At 41.8% G+C, this 27,102-nt stretch overlaps 2 pseudogenes; one reads left to right on the forward strand and one right to left on the reverse strand.

Moving 5' to 3' along the window:
• Positions 1-3,267: 3,267 nt before the first annotated feature.
• Positions 3,268-13,874, forward strand: LOC122625567 (annotated as a pseudogene).
• An 8,390-nt stretch (positions 13,875-22,264) lies between these two features.
• On the reverse strand, positions 22,265-23,556 carry LOC122625568 (annotated as a pseudogene).
• Between the last annotated feature and the right edge of the window lie 3,546 nt (positions 23,557-27,102).

Raw genomic sequence — 27,102 nt, forward strand, 5'->3', positions numbered from 1 at the left:
ATTTGTGAAAATTATCTGTTGTTATTGATTCGGTTTCAAGTCCGAATACATCGCTTTATTTTGAACTGAATATTAATTGGATATTTTAAATTGTTTGGTCGAAGTATTAAGCAATGGTTCACAATCTAGCTTGCTGTTGAAATTTTTTATGAAACCCAAGCAAGGTATTGTAAAATTTGATGTTACTAGATGAAAATAATAGGCTATTATATATTTATCTGTTTTTAGTTTAATTCTAACCAAGCCATTGGACCTGAATACCATGTCCAATGCCTTGTATGTATCAGATTTTTTTTTAATTATGAAAAGTATCAAGCAAAAAGTTAAGGTTTGTTTTGAAACTTGAATTTTTAAAGTTTACCAACATATTGGGTCTAGGATTAATAGGCCTCTGTTTGTGGCCTCTAGAGTTTCCTCTATATTGGCCTCGTCCCATATCATTGTTGTAGCAACATCGGTGATTATTGTTATTGCCGAGGAGGAAGTTTCCTCTTTCGCGGTAAGTCCCACGATTGCCTCTAGAATTGTGCTGTCCGTAGTAGAGGATAGAATTTGATTGGAAAGTTGCATCATCCAAAGTGTTGTATGTGCCAGCCTGCATGATAAGATTAACCTTATCGATTGTACAGTTCTTCGTAATTGTGGAGAAGTCTGAGGACAATCCGTCATATTTATATGCCTCTTCTGGGGCCTTTGCCAATTTTTCTACTTCTTGTATGTACTGATTGGCTGTCTGTTGTCTTTGTTGGAGATTAATCATCATATACCGAAATGACATCGACGGATTCTCCGTTGACTTTATATTTTTTTTTTATTAGATGCCTGTCATGAACTTTTCGCATAATCTTTATTAATCTAACTGGTAAAGCTTCATGCTAGCCCTTCAGGGAATCTACTAATGTTAGAGAATGCAAGAAACATTTAAAATTTCAGCCTTTTCATCAAACTCTGGGATGAAGTATGTGGCTAATTTAAGGAATTCAGTCGGTGTGATAGACTCTAACTAACTATCACTATCAGATTCTGTGTAAGTTATAGGCTTTGATTCGTCTAATTCTGCAAGCTGACATTCTACGATTTCAGCATTCTTTTATTTCGCAAAAAAGGTGCGAAAATCAACCCACACCTAGCGACAAGCGCAGCTCATCGTTAGGCGCCCAACTTTAAGGCCGAATTTATTAAAAATTTTAATAGACGAGACTCACAAAAAATAACGTTCGAACTACTCCTTCATTTCTTTAAAAACAAAACTAAGACTACGAACCTACTGGAATTCTGTACACAAAAAGGCGAGTTTTAACTGACGTAAAATCTCAGGGCTTTTCAAAAAATAACGGGTTTATCAGTAGATAACTTTATTTATCAAGAAACCGTATAGGGAAATTTCAAGCTCATGCAAGAATGTTTGTTCATTGTTTCAAAGGAAAACGAAATATTTCCCCTCTCAACTGCGAGAGGTATGTCGATTAAGGGAGTTCTTTTTGGAAGATGTAGCGCGTTTTCATGATCTGGTGGAATGTAGAAACTGGTCCAGAGTTTTGTTTAATTTATTTCCGTCGTTTGCGCATGAAGGATTAGGCCATAACGATATATGATATATATATAATATATATAAGATATAATTTTGTCTACTAAAGCGAAGAATATGGAGTAAGACATGTTGAATGCTGACTCTGATATTGAACAATATGCTAAGTTTGGTGTGTCCAAAATATACACAGCCAACTCCGATTCTTTCCCAACAGCTGTAAAATAACTAAATAAGTTAAATTTTCAATATTGGCATCATCAACTGAAAGAAGAATATCCATACAGGGTAGTGATCAAAAGAATCCATGCTAACGACTATGAGGTCCTTAACATCTATTGCCCCAAAAAGTCTGACTGGAAAAACATTCAGGTTAACGATGATGACCTTGGGCTCAGCTCTCAACCTTTGGGGAGTACCACAAGCTACATCACTCAGACTTCAAGCAGTAGCTCGACGGCGCAGTTACCTGGACCTGCACTCCCCCGACACTATACGTCTTCTACTTTCGAGGAACGACACCTGCGAAGATGCACTAAGGGTTTATGATGGACTTCAATTAGCCGACACCACTTCGTTTAACACGACTTCGCCAATAGACAGCTTATTGGTAACTGAACACAAATGGTCAATTCTGTCAGGAGAGAAAGCATTGCAGTTTCATCTATTTTTGGATAGATCATCACTTCTGTTGTAATGCCATACTCGTCAGCCGCTAGAACGTTTACGAGAACTGAGATCGAGGAAATCCCAGAACACATTCGAATCGTCTCATCGCTTTAGGAAGTGGAGCAGCACTTTCTGGACGCACATTCCCGAGACCCCGACGGGAAATACATTGTCGAATTGCCCTTCAAACAGGGCACACCGGTGTTTGGAAATACCCTCCAATGGTTTATTTCGATTCAGTGCCGCAGAGCCACGCCTGCAGCGTAACACGGAGCTACATTTACAATATGCTAATGTTATGAAGGAATATCTGAGACTCGGACACCTGTGCCTGCTGGGACCTGATGAATGTCACGCATACCCACCGAGTTCTGGGAAAGAAGCTGCAGGTGGTTTTTAAATGATCCTTTCAAGACGCCAACGGCGAAGCCCTAAATGACGCCTTACACATTGGACCCAGCATTTAACGTAATCTTGTTCATGTTTGCTAATATTCTAGATGCCTAAGATTGTGTTTTCGGCAGACATAGTCTAGATGTTTCGTCGAATATGAGTGACGTCAGAGTATCGCAACTTCCAACAAGTTGTATGGAGGGATGCCCTCTGATCCTCTCCAACCCTACCACCTTTGCGCAGTCAATTATGGTACAAGCGTGCACCATTTCTTGCAGTATGGGAGCAACTGGCACGAGACCACCATGAAGAATTTCCGATCGCCTCCAAAATTCTGCTGGAGGACTTCTATGTTGACGATGTTCTCACTGGCGCTATTACAGAAGTTGAATTGATTACTCAACGCAATGAACTCATTCAGCTGATGGGCAAGGCCAAGCTCGTGCTTTGAAAAGGGGTGTCCAACAACAAGCGAATCAGTCATGTCTATCAAAAAGAGCATCCAATTAGCAAAGCGGTCAGGGCTTTATGAACTCAATAGCACCCTCAGGACAACACACATCCCTAAAAACCCTCGCTTTTTGCACAACCGGGCATTATGAAATGGCAAGTATTGTCTGAATCTCTTTCACGAATCTTTGATCTCTTAGGATTCTGGCGCCTGTTGTAGATCCTAGATGTTCAAGATCCTATTTCGGGAACTCAGGCTTCTTGATTTAAACTGGGACTCGAAACTGCTAACTCGCCTCCTCCGAGCTGTGGAGGGCTTACGTCACAAAGATATTACTGTCCACGCTCGGTGTGACTCCACAATTATCCTGACGTGGTTGTCACACACCCAATCGGAACTGAAAACTTTCATCGCTAACCTAACGTCGGAGATCCTAGATGTCATACCACGCAGCTCATGGCATCACGTCGGTACGAAGGATAAATCCGCTGACTCTGCATCGAGGGGTATGCAAGCCGCTAACCTTCAATGCTTTAAGCTGTGGTAGAAGGGTCCACTACGAAACAATAACCTGTAATCTCAACACCTTTTGGAACACACAATTCTGTCAGCCTCTACGCTCACGTTTGAGGAAATCAACGATTCTTGCATTTTGTGCCTAAGGCAGGCTCAGAACAGCTTTACATCAGACCGACACTTGTTAGAGAATAAGAGGCTCGTGTCAATCTCTTCATCACTTCGGATACTTTCGACCATGGTTTGCGAAAAGGGCTTGCTCCGTGTAGGTGCCGCTTGTCCAATTCGCTACTCTCCGAAGATGTCAAGCACCCCATAATTCTGATAAAACAGCATCGGATTTCGCAGCTTATCCTTTAGCATGAGCACAGGATTGATCTTCACCTTGAGGTTACAGCACTATTTGTCATCGTTCGCCAACAGTATTGGATATTTGTCACACACAACCTAATTCGAAAACTTACGTATGCATGTTATACATGTATTCGTCAACGCTACGAAACAGCTGATTGACATAAACTGACATGGCAGACCTGCCAGCCGTTCGGGTACGTCAAGCATACCCATTGAGAATATTCTCAACATTCTCCTAAAAGTGTACAAGGGTAGGAATCCACGAAGATAATTCAATTCGTCTGCATGGTAACCTCCGCCATTCATTTGGAGCTGGCCACAGATCTCAGCACGGAAACATTTCTTGCTTTATATCTCGGCAAGAGAAGTGTGCTCACATATATAACGATAATCGTCGAAATTTTGTAGGACCAAAGAGGTCCCTGGACGAGATGTATCAGCTCATTATGTTGCAGCAACACAACAATCAAGTCATTGAGGCCCTGGCAACCGAAGGTATCAAATGAAGTTGTATTAGGTGTCCGCTCCGTTAAGCTTCACCTGTTGTACTTAACCGCCTGGATTACCGGCTACAAGGCTCTTGGAGGAGGTAGCACCAGGAATACCTCAATGTATATGCGGTGACGGACTAGTGCGCGCCGTGAATCCATCGTTCGTACGATTTGTATAATTGCAATTCTACCTAATTCAGAAACTAAGTTTCAGGGTGGGCCGGGATGTTGATGAATGTAACTTAGTATTCTTTGTATTTAGTATTTTCTTTCTTATCAGCTGTTTGGGCGGTACATGTAAGCGTTCGAGATCTGGTCTCTCTCTCTTGTAAAATGGCAGTGCGGTTAACAACATGTCGACCAATAAATAACCATCCACTGAAAGTAAACTTACAAGTTACTTAGCGTGATCCATTCACCACCAAACCATTTGTGGCAAATGTAGTTGTTTCATTTTGTATAAGCGATAGATTCCCGTGTATAAATTGTGGTGTTGATCATGTCTCGATAGAGAATAGCTGCCCTGTCAGATCAGAGAAAGCTAACTAAATTAAGCCAACGATACCGTCGACTAACACCTCTGAAACACGCACTTAACGGTCCCCAAGCGGATTCATTCCAGCTGAGGTATAAAGAACAAACATCTCATACGCTGATATAGCTCGACGTAACACGAGTCAATCTAGGGCCGGAGATAAACCAAAGTCTGACAATAGTCTAAACAATAAAATCATGGCGATAGAAAACTCCATTCGGGCCATTAATTCGAAAATGGACAAAATTTAAAAGCTTATATGTACATGTAAGATGCAAGATATCAGAGGAGCTTCCAGAAGGCCCTGGAGAAGAGTTGGCAGCCCTGGCACTACAGGGCAGTTGGCATCTTGAACTCGGAAAGAGTCGGTGAAGGCAGAAAGCAGAGAAGAGCGATTTAATATCATACAATATCATACATATTCAATAATTATAATAATACATAAACTCTACATTTGGGGGCTCATCCGGTCTAGAACTAATGATTTGAAAAATGTGTTAAAAAATAAATGTTGGCGTCGGTTTTGGAAAAGTGTTGCAGTGAATAAAATAGTTGCTAACGTTGAAGACAAAAATTCGAAAGGTTGTTAAAGTATGACTAAAAGTTGATAAGTTGTGATTAGCTAAAGTTGAACAAGCTGATCGGTAGCAGCATTTTTGTTTTCGTAAGTGACGCTTGCATAAACGTTTAGAATGCAGTCTTTGGTGAAACATACGCCGGCCAAAAGAGACACCAAGAAAATTAGCGCGCAAAATGAACTAGGAGAAAGTGTGACTGAATATGAAGAGTTGAAATATTTGTTGATTGAAGAATTTGGCTGTAAATCTAACAGTGCCGACATTCACAATCAATTACAAGATAGAAAGAAGAAAAAATACGAGGGCTTGCACGAATATATGCTGCAGATGAAAAAAATTACTGCGGTTGGTGAAATGGAGAAAATCGCTGTGATCAGGTATATCGTTAATGGACTATGGAAATAAAAAAACGAGTACAAGTACGTTATGTTACGTTGCCAATCGTACAAAGAACTGAGAGAAGAGTTTGAAATTTATGAGAGACTGAATATTAATGAGATAAAACCAGAACAAAAACCTAAACGTGCGATGGAAAAAGGTCATTGTTTTAATTGTGGCTCAGCGAAGCATAAACGGAAAGATTGCGCAGCGGTATTATTACTTAACTGCCCAAAAAAACTGACAATATTCGAGTGATAACAAAACGAAATCGTTTGATGTAAGCTTAATTCAAAAAGGATGTTGTTGAACGTGTGCAAGGGGTCAAAGTAATAATGGTTTCATACGCGATTATACTGCAATCTACAATGTCGCCGTAGAACCTGATACAAAAAGTTATGAAGCGATGCCAAATCTAGCATGTGTGGACTACAGGAAGTTGAACTGTATGGTTCTTATCGATGATTTTCCGGTTCCATTGATGGAAGAAATTATCAAAAAGTTGCAATCTTCCAAGTGGTTTACTATAACTGACCTTGAATTGGATTTTTCCACGTTCTAATCAAGAAAAGTAGCAAGTCGCTCTCTGCCTTCATCGCAAGAGAAGGATTGCTCGAATTTAATAGAGCTCCTTTCGGTATAAAAAAACTCTCCAGTTGCGTTAATAAGGTTTGTTCTCAATATTTTCAAAGAGTTGATCAATACTGACGTGATGCAGTTATAGATGGATGACATAATCATTTATGCTCCATTACCTGGACTGTGTATGCAAAAAACCAAGACAGTAATGTAGAAAGTAGATGAATATGGCTTGAAGAATAAATGGAAAAAGTGCAGAATTTTGCAAACTCGCATGGACTTTTTGGAACATACCATTGAAGGTGGGCAAATGTGGACGGGCGAGGAGAAGACATAAGCCGTTCATAATTTTCCTCTGCCAAAAAATATTAAAGCTGTACAATCATTTCTGGGGCTAACAGGATTTGTCTGAAAATTCGTTCCACGATATGCTTTGATCGCGCGGTCGCTGACGAATTTGTTAAAAAAAGATTTACTTTTCGACATTGGTGTCTTGGAACATCAAGCTATGTTAAAAGAAGGACTCACAGACAGTCGCATACTGCAAAATTTACACAAGAGATGCAGATGGAGCTGTGTTGCTGCAGATGGTAGACGGCAGTTTTCATCCGGTCTATTATTGGAGCAGAAAGACTTCCAAAGCCGATTCAAAGTGACATAGCTATTACTTAGAAGTCAAAGCAGGACGACTATTGCATGAAAGCTGTCTGGGAAATTCTGAAAGTGGGGCAGTACCAAAACTTTAAGGTGAAAGGCGATATTCTATACAAGATGGACAACGGCAATGATTTGCCAAAGAAGATGAAACGATAAATAATATAGAGTTCGCTTGAAATTGGTCACTTATCAACAGTGAAGACGATGCACACTATCCAACAGCAGTTTTGGATCCCGCATCTCGAAGTCAAGGTATCAGAGGTGATAGCTAATTGCATAAAATGTATTATGTTGTATCCTGCTTATAATGTATCCTGCTTGGAAAGCAGGAAGGTTTTTTTTTTTTAATTGCATCGACAAAGAAGATACGCCACTACAAACTTTACATATTGATCATTTTGGACCTTTGGATGAGTCATCTAAACAGTACAAATACATGATGTCAGCTGTGGATGGGTTTTCCAAATTTGTCTAGCTATACCCAACCAAATCAATAGGTCATGAAGAAGTAATTAAGCGACTGAACGACTGGTCAAGTATTTTCGGCTATCCAACACGTATTGCAACTGATAGAGGCTCAGCATTTGCGTCTATTGCTTTTAGGGAGTTCACAGAAAGGTAGAGCATGTATGTACGACGACAGGATTTGGCAATCATATCCAAACTATCGGCAGCGGAAACTTCCAAATGGTTCAAATATGTAGCGGAAGTACAACAACAATATATTCTCAAGTACATGCAGCTGTTAAAACATCACCATTCGAAATTGTATTTGGCACCAAAATGCACAACCGTGCTTTAAATCGAGTACTGGAGTGTCTGAATGAAAAATTGATTGAGGGTTTCAATGGAGGGCGTCAAAGACTGCGTGAATTTGCAAAACAAAACATTGAGCACGCACAATAGATCTACAAACGAAATTATGACAAAGAAAAGAGAAGTATAGTCGAGTTGCCGGACTATTTGATACCCGTTACTCAGCTAGTGGAAGTGCGAGTGGGCGTTAGAGTGGGTGTGGCAAAAAGTTTTTTGGCAAATCGATAGAAATTTACAAGTTTTATTTTTATTACTATTGTTGTTGCGTGGCAACATGAGTCAACAAACTTGCGCTGCGACTATTCCTCTAGTCTGTACACTTAATCTCAACTTTCAAGCTTTTATAGTTCCTGAGATCTAGACGCTCATACGGACAGACGGACATGGCCAGATCGACTCGGCTATTGATCCTTATCAAGAATATGTATACTTTATATGGTCGGAAACCCTTCCTTCTGCCTGTTACATACCTTTTAACGAATCTAGTATACCCTTTTACTCTACGAGTAACGGGTATAAAAACGTCGACCAGAGCATGGGTATAAGATAGGCGACCTAGTGGTGATCAAGCGAACTCAATTTGTTGCTGGTCGTAAGCTGGCAAGCGGTTATCTGGACCCATATGAAATCGTACAAGTTAAGCGAAACGGGCGATATGACGTCCGAAAAGCATAGAAGGGCCAAATACTACATCAACAAGTTGCTATTATATGAAGTTGTGGCGGTTTGTCGCGGATAATGAGGAGCAACTATCATCTGGGTCAGATGAAGAGAGTCAGGAGGGCCGAATGTACGATGCAAGATATCAGAGAAGTTGCCAGCCATGGCTCTGGAGAAGAGTTGGCAACCCTGGCACTACAGGGCAGTTGGCAGATTGCGCTCGGAACGACCTCTGCCACCTGTCGCGGATAATGAGGAGCTACTATCATCTGGGTCAGATGAAGAGAGTCAGGAGGGCCGAATGTACGATGCAAGATATCAGAGAAGTTGCCAGCTATGGCTCTGGAGAAGAGTTGGCAACCCTGCCACTACAGGGCAGTTGGCAGATTGCGTTCGGAACGAGACCTCTGCCACCTACCTCTAGTTATAACAGGCATTGGCTGGTGGTGACAACAATGCTAAGCATGCATGGTGGGAACCCCAAGATCCTCCACTAGAGGTGAAGTGATACAAGAAGTCACTGCACATGGGCAATATCAAATACAATACGTGTGAACCCATTCTTTAGTCTACTTGGTGTCAGTCTTAATGGAAGAACGATCATTCACCATCGGGACTATAAATACCTTAGTATATCTCGATAGGAAGTTTACTTTCAGCAGGCCTATCGCTTGACTGCGAGGTAAAGAAGATAAAGGTGAAGTTCATATTGGCCTCCAGCCTGTTTTATGATCTGCAGGTATACGGCGTTGCTGCAATGAGTCACCTAACTAAGATTCGGGTTCTTTAGGCGAAGACCCTAAGAAGGATTGATTGGACTCCTTGGTACAAGAGAACCAGGGACATCGAACGCGATCTCAAGGTACTCGGAGACAAGCTAGAAAACATCGCTGAAAAATACATGGAACGACTCAGTGTATACCCACAAATTCCTGGGAAAGCTGGGAATGCAGACCCTCTGGATTGAGTCAGAAAAAGACGTAAGACCGAGTCGAATGATTCGCGTAAAGCAGATAGATAAAGTAGATACCAAATACTAAAAGCAAGTTATTTATTTTTTGGATTGTTTAGTATGTTTTGTATGCTTAATGTTAGTTTTAAGTGAATAATTTGAATTGTGAACATATTTTTATACCAGTTACTCGTAGAGTAAAAGGGTATACTAGATTCGTTGAAAAGTATGTAACAGGCAGAAGGAAGCGTTTCCGACCATATAAAGTATATATATTCTTGATCAGGAACAATAGCCGAGTCGATCTGACCATGTCCGTCTGTCCGTCCGTCTGTCTGTCCGTCTGGCCGTCTGTCTGACCGTCCGTATGAACGTCGAGATCTCAGGAACTATAAAAGCTAGAAAGTTAAGAATAAGCATACAGACTCCAGAGACATAGACGCTGCGCAAGTTTGTCGATTCATCCTGCCACGCCCACAAACCGCCCAAAACTGATACGCCCATACTTTTGAAAAATGTGGTGAAATTTTTTCACATTTTTGGCCGTCTTGTAAATTTAACTCTATATACCAAAAATCTTCTTGCAACGCCCACTCTAACGCCCACAAACCGCCAAAAACGGTCAGTGTTGTAATTTCTCTTCGCACTTTCACCAGCTGAGAACGGGTATCAGATAGTCGGGGAACCCGACTATAGCGTTCTATCTTGTTTTTTAGTTGAACTCGGGCTGAAGCAACTCCACCAGGTTGGTGGCAAGTAACCACAACGCAAACCGTGGTCACGTTTTTGTGTGTGTGTCAAACAGGCCAGTTTTAAGTTTTAATTCCTCTCCGGTTTTCACTGCGTGTATCCGCAATTTTTATACCCGTTACTCGTAGAGTAATAGGGTATACTAGATTCGTTGAAAAGTATGTAACAGGCAGAAGGAAGCGTTTCCGACCATATAAAGTATATATATTCTTGATCAGGATCAATAGCCGAGTCGATCTGACCATGTCCGTCTGTCCGTCCGTCTGTCTGTCCGTCTGGCCGTCTGTCTGTCCGTCCGTATGAACGTCGAGATCTCAGGAACTATAAAAGCTAGAAAGTTAAGAATTAGCATACAGACTCCAGAGACATAGACGCTGCGCAAGTTTGTCGATTCATCCTGCCACGCCCACAAACCGCCCAAAACTGCCCAAACTTCACAAATTTGTTCGTCTTGTAAATTTAACTCCATATTTCAAAAATCTTCTTGCCACGCCCACAAACCGCCAAAAACGGTCAGTGTTGTAATTTCTCTTCGCACTTTCACCAGCTGAGTAACGGGTACCAGATAGTCGGGGAACCCGACTATAGCGTTCTATCTTGTTTTTTAGTTGAACTCGGGCTGAAGCAACTCCACCAGGTTGGTGGCAAGTAACCACAACGCAAACCGTGGTCACGTTTTTGTGTGTGTGTCGAACAGGCGAGTTTTAAGTTTTAATTCCTCTCCGGTTTTCACTGAGTGTATCCGCAATTTTTATACCCGTTACTCGTAGAGTAAAAGGGTATACTAGGGTATACTAGTAAAAGGGTATACTCGTTGAAAAGTATGTAACAGGCAGAACGAAGCGTTTCCGACCATATAAAGTATATATATTCTTCATCAGGATCAATAGCCGAGTCGATCTGGCCATGTCCGTCTTTCCGTCCGTCTGTCCGTCCGTCTGTCCGTCCGTCTGTCCGTCTGTCTGTCCGTATGAACGTCGAGATCTCAGGAACTACAAAAGGTAGAAAGTTGAGATTAAGCATACTGACTCCTGAGACATAGACGCAGAGCGAGTTTGTCGATTCATGTTGCCACGCCCACTCTAACGCCCACAAACCGCGCAAAACTGCCACGCCCACACTTTTGAAAAATGTTTTGATATTTTTTGATTTTTGTATTAGTCTTATAAATTTGCCAAAAAACTTTTTGCCACGCCCACTCTAGCGCCCACAAACCGCAAAAAACTGACAGTGCTGAAGACTCTCCTTCGCATTCCACTAGCTGAATAACGGGTATCAGATAGTCGGGGAACTCGACTATAGCGTTCTCTCTTGTTTTTTGTTGCAGCACGCTAATTATATCCTATATAAACAATAGGATGATACTATTTAGTGGTAATGAAGGTGCGACAATCAATCCACCTCTAGCGAAAAGCGCATCCGAGAAATTAAAGCGTGCGGTGTTCCGAGATATAGTCCAGAAGCCCACTAACGTTGTTCGTTATTTTTAGCGCTCAACTTCAAGGCATCATTTAATTGACTAATAACAATAATATTAATAATGCAAGGATTTCAAATTGCGAGAAATTTCTGTGGAAAACTACCAGCTATTCACAGTATCTAAAAAACTTAACGGCAAAGCTTGTAGGGTGAAATTTAATCTTTAGTTTTAGAACTTGGTTGAACCACTACCAAATCTACATTAATTATTTATTTATTATTCTTATAGCTACGATAACAACGATAACCTTTAACGATTATAACGGAATGACAAGTGTCCTTCTGGGTCAGGAAAATACCTCTTGCGTAATAGTACAATCAGATCAGATGGTCACGCTTGCGTGACCAAAGTGGCAAAAATCCGCAGGGCAGCAGGATGAAATCGGAGGGTAGCAGCAGACAGGAAGATGCGTGGGCCCTCCAACGCCTCTCAATCAATCTAAGCACAGCCAGCATTCTAAGATAATTTGCAAGTTATACAAAATAACATTCTCTCACCACTGACTGATAAACTCAGTCAATAAAGTGAGACCAATGTAGAAAATAACTTTGGACGGCTCAACCAAAATTCCAATTCTATAGATTTCCGCAGGCATGTGGACAAATTAGAATCTGATGAAGAGGAATACTCATCGTCATCACCAGAATACGTTAAAGCGACCACGTGGAAACAGAGCGCTAAGTGAATTGAAGGGTTTTGGAAAGAGATCAGGCAACTACAGAAACACATACGCGAAATAAACGCTTTAAGACATTGTCTGCTGGATCCGTGGCAATTTTTGGCGGTGCAGTTAATTTGATTTCGACGTTTGCGCATGAAGGATTAGGAAAATGGATTAGGATTAGCTTCAATGCAAACAGTCGTGTTTTTTTTATGCGTTCCGAATTAATTTTTGCATTTGTCAAGAATAGCGGTGGTTTTTAATAAATTATTTATAATTCTATTTTGTGAACATAATTATTACAACTCCGTTCGCTTCGCGAGTGAATCTCTTTTGATTTGTGCACTAGTTTAAACAAATGAACTAAATCTTTAGCTTGTCTTTCTTTGTGTTTTCCTTACTCTCTCTTTCGTGCGTTGTCCGCAGTGCTGTTTGGTGTTGTTTTGTATGCACAAAAACTGCGCTGTGTATTCGCTGTCTCGCTTCCCCACATAAAATCAAAAGTTCTAAGCGTGCAGACTGCTCTTTTTTCCATACATTTAAAAGATCGCTTGCAAGTTTTGAATATGTGTTTTTTTTTTAGTACAGTGACTTTGGTACGGATGTTGTCTGCTTTCAGAACAAATGCCGCCAGGCTATAAAGCCTGAGTAGCCAAAAATGACTTGTTGTCTGTGCAATAAAATTGTGCACACTAAGTGCGCTGGTTTTAGCGGTCGAACAAGAGATGACCTAGCTAAGGGCACAAATCTAAAATATGCTTATGGGTTGAAAAGGAGATGAAATCGTTAATGCGGCCAAAGGTTGCCTTAAAAGGACTGATTAGCAGTTTTGGGATAGCTATAAATTGTTTTCGCCGAGCTGATGATCTCCTTTCCGCGCTAGATTCAAAGTTTAATAGCCTTAAGTTATTAGAAGAATCTCTTAAGTTCAAGAAATCTTTAAATGTTGCTAAGATCGGCAGCTAAAAAAGATGCTGAGCAATCCATTGTCAAGGGAGTCCACCTTGGTATTGCTCACAACACATTGCTCTTGCCCCTCCCATTCCCAACATTCACCTTACTTCCCAATGTGTACCATTTTGGAATAGCGAGCCACCGCAGAAGGCTAGGTCTACTACCGACCCTGCTCCAGATCTACTGAAGGTGTGCTCCGTTCCCGTGTCTATAGACGCAAGGGTTCGCCCTCTTGAGTTCGTGTGGACTGAGCCCAACTCTTCTGCACAGGCGTTAAAGTCCCCAGCGATGACCACGTTCCGCTTATGGTTTGGCTCATCAGGTGGTGCGCCGCTTGGCAATGATTGAGATTAATCTGGATGATCTTCATTTCCTCGGTGGCTTGGTGCTCATAGGACATCTCCTGCTGCCCGCGATGTGCTTAGAATCGGCTCTCCTGGCACTGGTGCATAAGAAGCATTTGGCCTCTTGAGTACAGCTAGCAATCTTGCCGGTTTGCCCGCACATGAGACAGTATTTGCAGCGATTTCCAGGGCTCTTGCATCGTGCCACAATGTTGCCGAGATCCAGGCACTTAACACACCTAACACACCATCCCACCTTCAACTTTCTCTTGGCAAGGACCGCTTGCGCTTCGCTGCCTATTATTGCCGTTTGGGTATTCCTGAAGGAAGGTCGAAGGCTTTTCAGCTTTATTGTGCTAGCTTAAACATGGAACTGGTCTACCAACGCGATTGAAAGGTCCTCTGTATCGACTAGTGGGTCTAAGTCGTTGATCGAGAGGAATTGCATCCTCGAGTCCTTTGCCAATGCTCGCACAGATGCGACTCCATCCAGCACCACCTCCGCATCAGCGATGCGCCTTTGTCTCCATCCCTGTTTGGCTCGAGCAGGAGGTTGCCAAGCTTGCCACCACCTCGCCAGGTTGGTTCAGAACGTGGTTTGGGGCCTCCAGAATCCTCACTTAAAGCGACATTCCTCACTTAAAAGCATTTTATACCTACTGCCGGATTTATATTGCAGTTTATTCCTTCTTTAGATTTCTGCCGGCCACTATGGCGCAGACGCAGACCACGTAGCCGCCCACTATGGGTCAGACGCTCCGTGGATTTTAATGTGAGGGTGAGAAGGGGGAAGGGTTTTCCTCGGTGTGAGTTATACCGCTCCTGCTCGGTTGCCAGAGCCCCAATTTCCGGTGTACCGCGTAAGCGGCGGGGTTGGCTGTTCGTCCGCTTTTTGACCTTTGACACCTATTATTACTACCCCCAGCTTGGTGCTATTTTCACTGGGATTCCATGAGATCCAGCAAAGGATTCTCGTCGGCAGCCCATGAAAGTTTGCTACGTCCAGCGACAAGATCGTTTGTCGAGTTACGTAGCAATTAGCTTCTGACGGACAGCATTTGTCGAAAAGCGTCACCTGTGGTTGGGGACGCCTTCGGCTGTGCAGCGCTGCCAGACCGGTAGCCTGAGCCGTTTGCAAACACTGGTTAAGCAGCTGACTGTGAGATCAGCTGGCGTGACAGTGCATCTCGTGATGCACAAAAGGTAAGGGGACGAAAGAGAAAAACAGAAGAGAAAGTTTCGAAAGTTCTCTCACCCTGAACTATCCCATGGGCCTGGAGATCGGAGCCGGCTGACAGTCCATGGACCTCCGGAGAATAGTCTTTCGCCGGTAAGTGTTCGGGACCGCGACGCAAGTGCAGGCCGTCACCCTTGGCGCGTCCACGCTGGCTCAACGCGGAAATTTTGGAGTTTTTCCGGGAGCGCCAACGCGACGCGCCCGTCTTCAAACCAACACATCAGAGTGCGTGTGTGTGGGTGTGTGGAACGAGAGAGGGAACGGGGATTAATTATTGCATGCAAAACCACTTATTCCACTTTGTGCTCAAAGTTTGTTTCTGTTGGCAACGTGCAGATTTGCATTCACTCCGTTTATTCCTTCTCTCCTTTTCCTTGTTATTTCCATGTGCGGGCTGACACATTTAAGTCGGTTTTTTTTTATAGAGTTTTAAACACCCACACACACGGCCTTAGTTACGTCGCGCGTGACTTGCAACTCAATGTAATGACCCACTTCTTCAGTGACGTAGCACACTTTATGGCTTTTAGTTGAAGACAATTTATTACCAATGTTGCTTAGAATAATTAGAAGTCAAGCTGTTGGCAAAATGCGCCGCTCGGTCGTCCGCACTAGAGTCATCTGTTGACCGGTCAGCGTCGCCGCTCATCCGATGCTTGGTTATTGGCAATTTCGGTCGCCACAAAGACATTTCTTGGCATTTTGACTTACAATCTGATCTAGATAGCTTTCAAATATGGGGCCGTGATAACGTACTAAACTGAAATGGCTCGAGGTGTAAAGTTATGACCTTTTGTCCTGTCAACTCAAGACACGTGACTTATACTCTAAGTGGGTGCTCTTTGGACAGAATAGCAAGGTGGTCAAAGAAATGTAATTACCTAACATGACCAAAACCTTATTCATTTCACTAGTAACTAGTAACTTAGTATTCTTTGTATTGAGTATTTTCTTTCTTATCAGCTGTTCGGGCGGTACATGTAAGCGTTCGAGATCTGGTCTCTCTCTCTCTCTCTTGTAAAATGGCAGTGCGGTTAACAACATGTCGACCAATAAATTTGATTCAAAATAATACCGTGTATTATTAATTATCCACTGAAAGTATACTTACAAGTTACTTAGCGTGATCCATTCACCACCACACCATTTGTGGCAAATGTAGTTGTTTCATTTTGTATAAGCGATAGATTCCCGTGTATAAATTGTGGTGTTGATCATGTCTCGATAGAGAATAGCTGCTCTGTCAGATCAGAGAAAGAGAAATTAAGCCAACGATACCGTCGACTAACACCTCTGAAACACGCACTAAACGGTCCCCAAGCGGATTCATTCCAGCTGAGGTATAAAGAACAAACATCTCATACGCTGGTATAGCTCGACGTAACACGAGTCAATCTAGGGCCGGAGATAAACCAAAGTCTGACAATAGCCTAAACAATAAAATCATGGCGATAGAAAACTCCATTGGGGCCATTGTAAGATGCAAGATATCAGAGGAGCTTCCAGAAGGCCCTGGAGAAGAGTTGGCAGCCCTGGCACTACAGGGCAGTTGGCATCTTGAACTCGGAAAGAGTCGGTGAAGGCAGAAAGCAGAGAAGAGCGATTTAATATCATACAATAATATTCAATAATTATAATAATAAATAAACTCTACATTTGGGGGCTCATCCGGTCTAGAACTAATGATTTAAAAAATGTGTTAAAAAATAAATGTTGGCGTCGGTTTTGGAAAAGTGTTGCAGTGAATAAAATAGTTGCTAACGTTTAACGTTGTTAAAGTATGACTAAAAGTTGATAAGTTGTGATTATATAGCTAAAGTTGAACAAGCTGATCGGAAGCAGCATTTTGGTTTTCGTAAGTGACGCTTGCATAAACGTTTACAATGCAGTCTTTGGTGAAACATACGCCGGCCAAAAGAGACACCAAGAAAATTAGCGCGCAAAATTAACTAGGAGAAAGTGTGACTGAATATGAAGAGTTGAAATATTTGTTGATTGAAGAATTTGGCTGTAAATCTAACAGTGCCGACATTCACAATCAATTACAAGATAGAAAGAAGAAAAAATACGAGGGCTTGCACGAATATATGCTGCAGATGAAAAAAATTACTGCGGTTGCTGAAATGGAGAAAATCGCTGTGATCAGGTATATCGTTAATGGACTATGGAAATAAAAAAACGAGTACAAGTACGTTATGTTACGTTGCCAATCGTACAAAGAACTGAGAGAAGAGTTTGAAATTTATGAGAGACTGAATATTAATGAGATAAAACCAGAACAAAAACCTAAACGTGCGATGGAAAAAGGTCATTGTTTTAATTGTGGCTCAGCGAAGCATAAACGGAAAGATTGCGCAGCGGTATTAAAATGTTTACGTAACTGCCCAAAAAAACTGACAATATTCGATTGATAACAAAACGAAATCGTTTGATGTAAGCTTAATTCAAAAAGGATGTTGTTGAACGTGTGCAAGGGGTCAAAGTAATAATGGTTTCATACGCGATTATACTGCAATCTACAATGTCGCCGTAGAACCTGATACAAAAAGTTATGAAGCGATGCCAAATCTAGCATGTGTTGACTACAGGAAGTTGAACTGTATGGTTCTTATCGATGATTTTCCGGTTCCATTGATGGAAGAAATTATCAAAAAGTTGCAATCTTCCAAGTGGTTTACTATAACTGACCTTGAATTGGATTTTTCCACGTTCTAATCAAGAAAAGTAGCAAGTCGCTCTCTGCCTTCATCGCAAGAGAAGGATTGCTCGAATTTAATAGAGCTCCTTTCGGTATAAAAAAACTCTCCAGTTGCGTTAATAAGGTTTTTTCCCAATATTTTCAAAGAGTTGATCAATGCTGACGTGATGCAGTTATAGATGGATGACATAATCATTTATGCTCCATTACCTGTGTATGCAAAAAACCAAGACAGTAATGTAGAAAGTAGATGAATATGGCTTGAAGAATAAATGGAAAAAGTGCAGAATTTTGCAAACTCGCATTGACTTTTTGGAACATACCATTGAAGGTGGGCAAATGTGGACGGGCGAGGAGAAGACATAAGCCGTTCATCATTTTCCTCTGCCAAAAAATATTAAAGCTGTACAATCATTTCTGGGGCTAACAGGATTTTTCTGAAAATTCGTTCCACGATATGCTTTGATCGCGCGGTCGCTGACGAATTTGTTAAAAAAAGATTTACTTTTCGACATTGGTGTCTTGGAACATCAAGCTAAGTTAAAAGAAGGACTCACAGACAGTCGCGTACTGCAAAATTTACACAAGAGATGCAGATGGAGCTGTGTTGCTGCAGATGGTAGACGGCAGTTTTCATCCGGTCTATTATTGGAGCAGAAAGACTTCCAAAGCCGATTCAAAGTGACATAGCTATTACTTAGAAGTCAAAGCAGGACGACTATTGCATGAAAGCTGTCTGGGAAATTCTGAAAGAAAGGCAGTACCAAAACTTTAAGGTGAAAGGCGATATTCTATACAAGATGGACAACGGCAATGATTTGCCAAAGAAGATGAAACGATAAATAATATAGAGTTCGCTTGAAATTGGTCACTTATCAACAGTGAAGACGATGCACACTATCCAACAGCAGTTTTGGATCCCGCATCTCGAAGTCAAGGTATCAGAGGTGATAGCTAATTGCATAAAATGTATTATGTTGTATCCTGCTTATAATGTATCCTGCTTGGAAAGAAGGAAGGTTTTTTTTTTAATTGCATCGACAAAGAAGATACGCCACTACAAACTTTACATATTGATCATTTTGGACCTTTGGATGAGTCATCTAAACAGTACAAATACATGATGTCAGCTGTGAATGGGTTTTCCAAATTTGTCTAGCTATACCCAACCAAATAAATAGGTCATGAAGAAGTAATTAAGCGACTGAACGACTGGTCAAGTATTTTCGGCTATCCAACACGTATTGCAACTGATAGAGGCTCAGCATTTGCGTTTATTGCTTTTAAGGAGTTCACAGAAAGGTAGAGCATGTATGTAGGACGACAGGATTTGGCAATCATATCCAAACTATCGGCAGCGGAACCTTCCAAATGGTTCAAATATGTAGCGGAAGTACAACAAACAATATATTCTCAAGTACATGCAGCTGTTAAAACATCACCATTCGAAATTGTATTTGGCACCAAAATGCACAACCGTGCTTTAAATCGAGTACTGGAGTGTCTGAATGAAAAATTGATTGAGGGTTTCAATGGAGGGCGTCAAAGACTGCGTGAATTTGCGAAACAAAACACTGAGCACGCACAATAGATCTACAAACGAAATTATGACAAAGAAAAGAGAAGTATAGTCGAGTTGCCCGACTATTTGATACCCGTTACTCAGCTAGTGGAAGTGCGAGTGGGCGTGGCAAAAAGTTTTTTGGCAAATCGATAGAAATTTTTTTTTTTTTTTTTTTTTAATTTTTATTATTTATTGAATCTTCCCTTTGTGTTAAGAGACTAACAATAAGTGTTCAAATCTTAATCTAACTTAATTAACTTTCACTTAGTGATAGTTTTTTTTTTCATTAATGCCCTAATAAGTTTATTGCTGGGCTGGGAGGTCGTTGCGGTGCAGCCGGCTTTGACTGCATACTCGGATTAGTTTTCTTGCGAGGGGATTTGTATGGGTGGTCAGCTTTTCGTTATACTTCGTTTTTTTCTCAGCTATTACTTCGATTACTAATTTGATTTTTAGGTCTCTGTGTATGTTTTCGTTCCGAAGGTACCACGGCGCTCCAGTGATAATTCTCAGAATTCTTGACTGTGCTCGCTGAATAATGTCTATGTTACTTCTGGATGCGTTGCCCCACAGCTCGGAGCCATAAGTCCAGATAGGTTTTAAGACGGAGTTGTATAGAAGAGCTTTGAACTCCAGACTAAGTGGAGAGCGAGCATTTATGAGCCAGTGGAGGTTCCTTGCTTTAAGTTTAAGATGTATCGATTTGGCTTCTATATGTTTGCGCCAAGTGAGCCGCCTGTCCAGATGAACACCCAGATATGTTACCTCGTCGGCTTGTGGAATGCATATGTTATTCAAGACCAGTGGTGGGCATGTTTGTTTGTTTAAGGTAAAGGTAACCTGCTTGCATTTTTGAACATTTATTGAAATTCTCCAGTCGGCAAGCCATCGTTCTACAGATGTTAAGTGTCGGGATAGGAGTGCCGTGGCTTTTATTGGGCATTTGGAGCGACTGAGTATCGCGGTATCATCAGCGAACGTGGAAGTTGTTAGATTGTAGTCTATGGGGAAATCCGCCGTATACAGGGTGTATAAGATTGGACCCAGTACACTGCCTTGCGGCACTCCAGCTTCGATTGCGCAATCGCGTGAAGTGCTTGTATCGCATCTTATTGCAAACACTCTGTTATATAGGTATGACTTCAGTAGCTTATGTGTGTTTTGGGGCAACAGCTTGATTATTTTAAACAAAAGTCCATCGAGCCACACTCTGTCAAATGCCTGCGCGACGTCTAGAAAAATGGCTGTGCAGTATTCTCGATGTTCAAAAGCAGTACGAATTTCTGACGTGATTCGGTTGACCTGTTCGATGGTTCCATGTTTTTCTCTAAAGCCCAATTGATGTGTTGGAAGTGTGTCGTTTATTCTAAGATGAGGGCTAATCCGAAGGAGTAGTATTTTTTTAAACAGCTTTGAAAGACATGTTAGTAAGCTTATCGGTCTATATGATGATGGCTGCGTTTTATCTTTTCCTGGCTTTGGAATCATTACTATGGTCGACTTTTTCCATTTTTGAGGGAAGTATCCAAGCTTGGCGATTGCGTTGAACAACAGGCAGATGTGAAGAATAGCACACTTTGGGAGTTCAATGAGCATTCTTGGAGTTATTAGGTCGTAGCCAGGCGATTTTCTTGGGTTCAGTTGCTCTTTGATAACCTTTGCTAGTTCACATGGTCGGAATTCAAAGGGTTCTTGAGGATCTAGATTGGCTGCTATTAAAGGAGGGAGAATAAATGTGTTGGTAGAGGGATTTGGTCGGAATACATTTTGTAAATGGTCAGCGAAAGCACTGGCTCTTTCTTCATCACTTCGAAACCAGGTGCCAGAGGGACTTCGTAGTGGCATAATTGGCGCTATTGGAGTCTTTAGGTTTCTGTGAGCTCTCCAAAGAGGGTACTTAGTGCTGGTGGGAGAGAGTTGCTCGATATATGAACGTTGGCTGTTTTTTTCCTCTTGTTTGAGAGCATTGGTAAGCCTGCGTGTGGCTATCTTAAGCATGTGCTTTGTAATTGGTGATCTATTAGACTGCCAATCCCTTCGTAGGCGTCGTTTATCTAATACCAGCCGCTCGATTTCGCGATTAGTTTTGATGTAGTTTGGTTTTGCATACGTCACTGGCGGGGTTGAAGCCTTTGCAGCCGAAACTAAAATGTTTCCAAGAGTTTCCGTTGACTTGTCTATATCCTCCTTTGTAGATAATGCCGTCGTTAGTTCTATGTGTGAACAGACATACTTTTGATACCTTGGCCAGTTTGTTCTAAAATTTGTGAGTCTATACGGTGGGTCGACGATGTGGGGGCGAGTTAGCATATTTAGAAAAACAGGTGAGTGATCTGATGATAAATCTGCTAGTGCTTCGGCGGTGACCATGTTGCGGGGGACATGTTTAGTAATTGCAAAATCGATCAGGTCTGGGATTTTTCTTGGGTCTGCTGGCCAGTATGTAGGCTTACCCGGGGATACATAGTCTAGCTTGTTTTCTGGCTTCGTAAGCGCATTGTACAATTGCTTACCCTTTGGCGTCACAAGTCGAGATCCCCAATGGGTGTGCTTGGCGTTATAGTCACCCGCTGCGATGAACCTGTCACCTAGTGTGTTAAAGAATTCCATGAATTGATCCTCAGAGATTGGAAAGCGCGGTGGGCAGTAGACTGCGGCTAGAGTCGTTGAACCATTGTTGAGTTGTAAGGCTATGGACGTAGATTGTAAGTAGTTTTTGTCAAAATTGTTTAAGTGGTGGTGTTTTATGCGATTTCTGATGAGTATTCCAGTGCCTCCATGAGCTTTACCATCTGGATGATTTGTACCATAGAACAAGTATCCTGGTATATGAAAATTGTTTTTATTTGTGAGGTGCGTTTCTGATAGTAGCATTACGTCGATGTTTTTTTCGTAAATGAACTGTGTGAGCTCTTGTGTATGCCGTGAAACGCCATTTGCGTTCCACAGAGATATCCGTAGGGAAGCCATTATGGGGATTTTGAAGATACAAGAAGTTGAATCAGGATATTTTGGTTTTTCATGAGCTCTTGCAAAGTATTTTGGATCATCCACGGTGATCCTCCGATGTAGCAAGTACTGTAAATTGTATATTGGGTGCACTTCGTTTTTCTTTAGTGCCTGGAGCTCTGGTTCGAGTTCTATTTTGAATAGTGGCTGCGGAACTTTGTCTTTGTTTAAAATATTAATAGCTGTCTTTGCAGAAAAGTTTTTGGCCTTCAGAGCCTCAATTATCTCAGCTGGTGTCACTGTTGCTTCAATGCCCTTAAGTACTACCTGTAGCCCTTTGCAACTTTTTAATTGGTATGTGTAGTAGTTTTTACCAGCATCATTTAGGTATTTAGTCACTATACGGTGGTCTGCTTCTGTTTGGATCTGTAGTTTTATTTCATGAATATTTCCTTTTTTAAGTGGGATAATGTGGAATTTGCTGTCACCAATCAAAGCAACGAGTTTATTTACAAGTGCATTTGTACTTTGTTCTCGTATGAAAATTGGTGGAGGCCTGGTCTTTTTTGGTTCCCCTACCGTTTTTTCGTTGGGTTGTTCGGTCGCAGAATCAGCCAAGATAGCATATCGGTTTGAATTATTTACTGCAGAGTTTTCATTGCCGTTGTTGGTTCGATTGATTTTGGGTTGATTACCTGCCTTATTGTTTTAAGGGCTGAGCTTTCTCTTGATTTGGATGTAGCGATCCATGCCAGTCTGCACAGTCGAAATCGACTTCTGCTTTTGTTTTGATTCTTCTTTGCGTGCATTATTGTTGTTGCAAACGGTCAGTGCTGCTGAATTATTTACAGCTGGCACAGCGATAATTAGTTGGGCCGCTGACGAAGTTGTTGTTGTGGTAGCAGTGACAGTTGCCAGTGAGGTCACTGCACTCGTTATTGCAGTGTTACAGTTACCCGGGACGGTCGTTTGGCGCTGCGAGAGGAGCGGGGTAGGAGAGGCGGTCTCTTCGCTCCACGACTTGTGAGCCGAAGCAGGCAGAGAGGGAGAGCAAGAACGCGGTCTGTCGTTCTCTGAGGGCAAAAGTTTCGAGTTAGTTGAAGGTGAGGGTGCTCGATCACCGATTTGCGGTGAGACGAAAGAAAAGTATGCATTGTTGCGTTGTAAAGAGAGCCGGCGCTCGTCTTGTTCACATTGTCGCTGAGAACGTATGTCGTTTTGATTCATTGTTCTAAGTCCACATATAACAATTACCAGAACAATATGGAATAATTATTTATTTTAGTAAATAATTACTATAGTCAATAATTGTTAGTTGTGCAAACTGCACTTTACACTTTGTGTTTAACTTTCACTATACTGTTGTAGTTTTTAGAACTTGCTATTCGTAGCTTGAAAGAAACACGTCTGCACTCGCCGACGTTCGACACAATTTGTGATAGAAATTTACAAGTATTATTTTTATTACTATTGTTGTTGCGTGGCAACATGAGTCAACAAACTTGCGCTGCGACTATTCCTCTAGTCTGTACGCTTAATCTCAACTTTCTAGCTTTTATAGTTCCTGAGATCTAGACGTTCATACGGACAGACGGACATGGCCAGATTGACTCGGCTATTGATCCTTATCAAGAATATGTATACTTTATATGGTCGGAAACGCTTCTTTCTGCCTGTTACATACCTTTTAACGAATCTAGTATACCCTTTTACTCTACGAGTAACGGGTATAAAAACGTCGATAAGAGCATGGGTATAAGATAGGCGACCTAGTGGTGATCAAGCGAACTCAATTTGTTGGCAATAAGCTGGCAAGCGGTTATCTGGACCCATATGAAATCGTACAAGTTAAGCGAAACGGGCGATATGACGTTCGAAAAGCATAGAAGGGCCAAATACTACATCAACAAGTTGCGATTATATGAAGTTATGGCGGTTTGTCGCGGATAATGAGGAGCTACTATCATCTGGGTCAGATGAAGAGAGTCAGGAGGGCCGAATGTACGATGCAAGATATCAGAGAAGTTTCCAGCTATGGCTCTGGAGAAGAGTTGGCAACCCTGCCACTACAGGGCAGTTGGCAGATTGCGTTCGGAACGAGACCTCTGCTACCTACCTCTAGTTATAACAGGCATTGGCTGGTGGTGACAACAATGCTAAGCATGCATGGTGGGAAAACCAAGATCCTCCACTAGAGGTGAAGTGATACAAGAAGTCACTGCACATGGGCAATATCAAATACAATACGTGTGAACCCATTCTTTAGTCTACTTGGTGTCAGTCTTAATGGAAGAACGATCATTCACCATCGGGACTATAAATACCTTAGTATATCTCGATAGGAAGTTTACTTTCAGCAGGCCTATCGCTTGACTGCGAGGTAAAGAAGATAAAGGTGAAGTTCATATTGGCCTCCAGCCTGTTTTATGATCTGCAGGTATACGGCGTTGCTGCAATGAGTAACCTAACTAAGATTCGGGTTCTTCAGACGAAGACCCTAAGAAGGATTTTTGGGACTCCTTGGCACAAGAGAACCGTGTACATCGAACGTGATCTCAAGGTACTCGGAGACAAGCTACAAAACATCGCTGAAAAATACATGGAACGACTCAATGTATACCCACAAATGCCTGGGAAAGCTGGGAATGCAGACCCTCTGGATTGAGTCAGAAAAAGACTTAGAACCGAGTCGAATGATTCGCGTAAAGTAGATACCAAATACTAAAAGCAAGTTATATATTTTTTGTAATGTTTAGTATGTTTTGTATGCTTAATGTTAGTTTTAAGTGAATAAATTGAATTGTGAACATATTTTTATACCCGTTACTCGTAGAGTAATAGGGTATACTAGATTCGTTGAAAAGTATGTAACAGGCAGAAGGAAGCGTTTCCGACCATATAAAGTATATATATTCTTGATCAGGATCAATAGCCGAGTCGATCTGACCATGTCCGTCTGTCCGTCCGTCTGTCTGTCCGTCTGGCCGTCTGTCTGTCCGTCCGTATGAACGTCGAGATCTCAGGAACTATAAAAGCTAGAAAGTTAAGAATAAGCATACAGACTCCAGAGACATAGACGCTGCGCAAGTTTGTCGATTCATCCTGCCACGCCCACAAACCGCCCAAAACTGCCCAAACTTCACAAATTTGTTCGTCTTGTAAATTTAACTCCATATTTCAAAAATCTTCTTGCCACGCCCACTCTAACGCCCACAAACCGCCAAAAACGGTCAGTGTTGTAATTTCTCTTCGCACTTTCACCAGCTGAGTAACGGGTACCAGATAGTCGGGGAACCCGACTATAGCGTTCTATCTTGTTTTTTAGTTGAACTCGGGCTGAAGCAACTCCACCAGGTTGGTGGCAAGTAACCACAACGCAAACCGTGGTCACGTTTTTGTGTGTGTGTCGAACAGGCGAGTTTTAAGTTTTAATTCCTCTCCGGTTTTCACTGAGTGTATCCGCAATTTTTATACCCGTTACTCGTAGAGTAAAAGGGTATACTAGGGTATACTAGTAAAAGGGTATACTCGTTGAAAAGTATGTAACAGGCAGAACGAAGCGTTTCCGACCATATAAAGTATATATATTCTTCATCAGGATCAATAGCCGAGTCGATCTGGCCATGTCCGTCTTTCCGTCCGTCTGTCCGTCCGTCTGTCCGTCCGTCTGTCCGTCCGTCTGTCCGTCCGTCTGTCCGTCTGTCTGTCCGTATGAACGTCGAGATCTCAGGAACTACAAAAGGTAGAAAGTTGAGATTAAGCATACTGACTCCTGAGACATAGACGCAGAGCAAGTTTGTCGATTCATGTTGCCACGCCCACTCTAACGCCCACAAACCGCGCAAAACTGCCACGCCCACACTATAGAAAAATGTTTTGATATTTTTTGATTTTTGTATTAGTCTTATAAATTTTTATCGATTTGCCAAAAAACTTTTTGCCACGCCCACTCTAGCGCCCACAAACCGCAAAAAACTGACAGTGCTGAAGACTCTCCTTCGCATTCCACTAGCTGAATAACGGGTATCAGATAGTCGGGGAACTCGACTATAGCGTTCTCTCTTGTTTTTTGTTGCAGCACGCTAATTATATCCTATATAAACAATAGGATGATACTATTTAGGGGTAATGAAGGTGCGACAATCAATCCACCTCTAGCGAAAAGCGCATCCGAGAAATTAAAGCGTGCGGTGTTCCGAGATATAGTCCAGAAGCCCACTAACGTTGTTCGTTATTTTTAGCGCTCAACTTCAAGGCATAATTTAATTGACTAATAACAATAATATTAATAATGCAAGGATTTCAAATTGCGAGAAATTTCTGTGGAAAACTACCAGCTATTCACAGTATCTAAAAAACTTAACGGCAAAGCTTGTAGGGTGAAATTTAATCTTTAGTTTTAGAACTTGGTTGAACCACTACCAAATCTACATTAATTATTTATTTATTATTCTTATAGCTACGATAACAACGATAACCTTTAACGATTATAACGGAATGACAAGTGTCCTTCTGGGTCAGGAAAATACCTCTTGCGTAGTAGTACAATCAGATCAGATGGTCACGCTTGCGTGACCAAAGTGGCAAAAATCCGCAGGGCAGCAGGATGAAATCGGAGGGTAGCAGCAGACAGGAAGATGCGTGGGCCCTCCAACGCCTCTCAATCAATCTAAGCACAGCCAGCAATCTAAGATAATTTGCAAGTTATACAAAATAACATTCTCTCACCACTGACTGATAAACTCAGTCAATAATACATTGGTAGAATACAATACATTGGTAGAAAATAACTTTGGACGGCTCAACCAAAATTCCAATTCTATAGATTTCCGCAGGCATGTGGACAAATTAGAATCTGATGAAGAGGAATACTCATCGTCATCACCAGAATACGTTAAAGCGACCACG

This window comes from Drosophila teissieri, unplaced genomic scaffold (genome assembly GCF_016746235.2).
Source record: "Drosophila teissieri strain GT53w unplaced genomic scaffold, Prin_Dtei_1.1 Segkk125_quiver_pilon_scaf, whole genome shotgun sequence".
Taxonomy (NCBI): domain Eukaryota; kingdom Metazoa; phylum Arthropoda; class Insecta; order Diptera; family Drosophilidae; genus Drosophila; species Drosophila teissieri.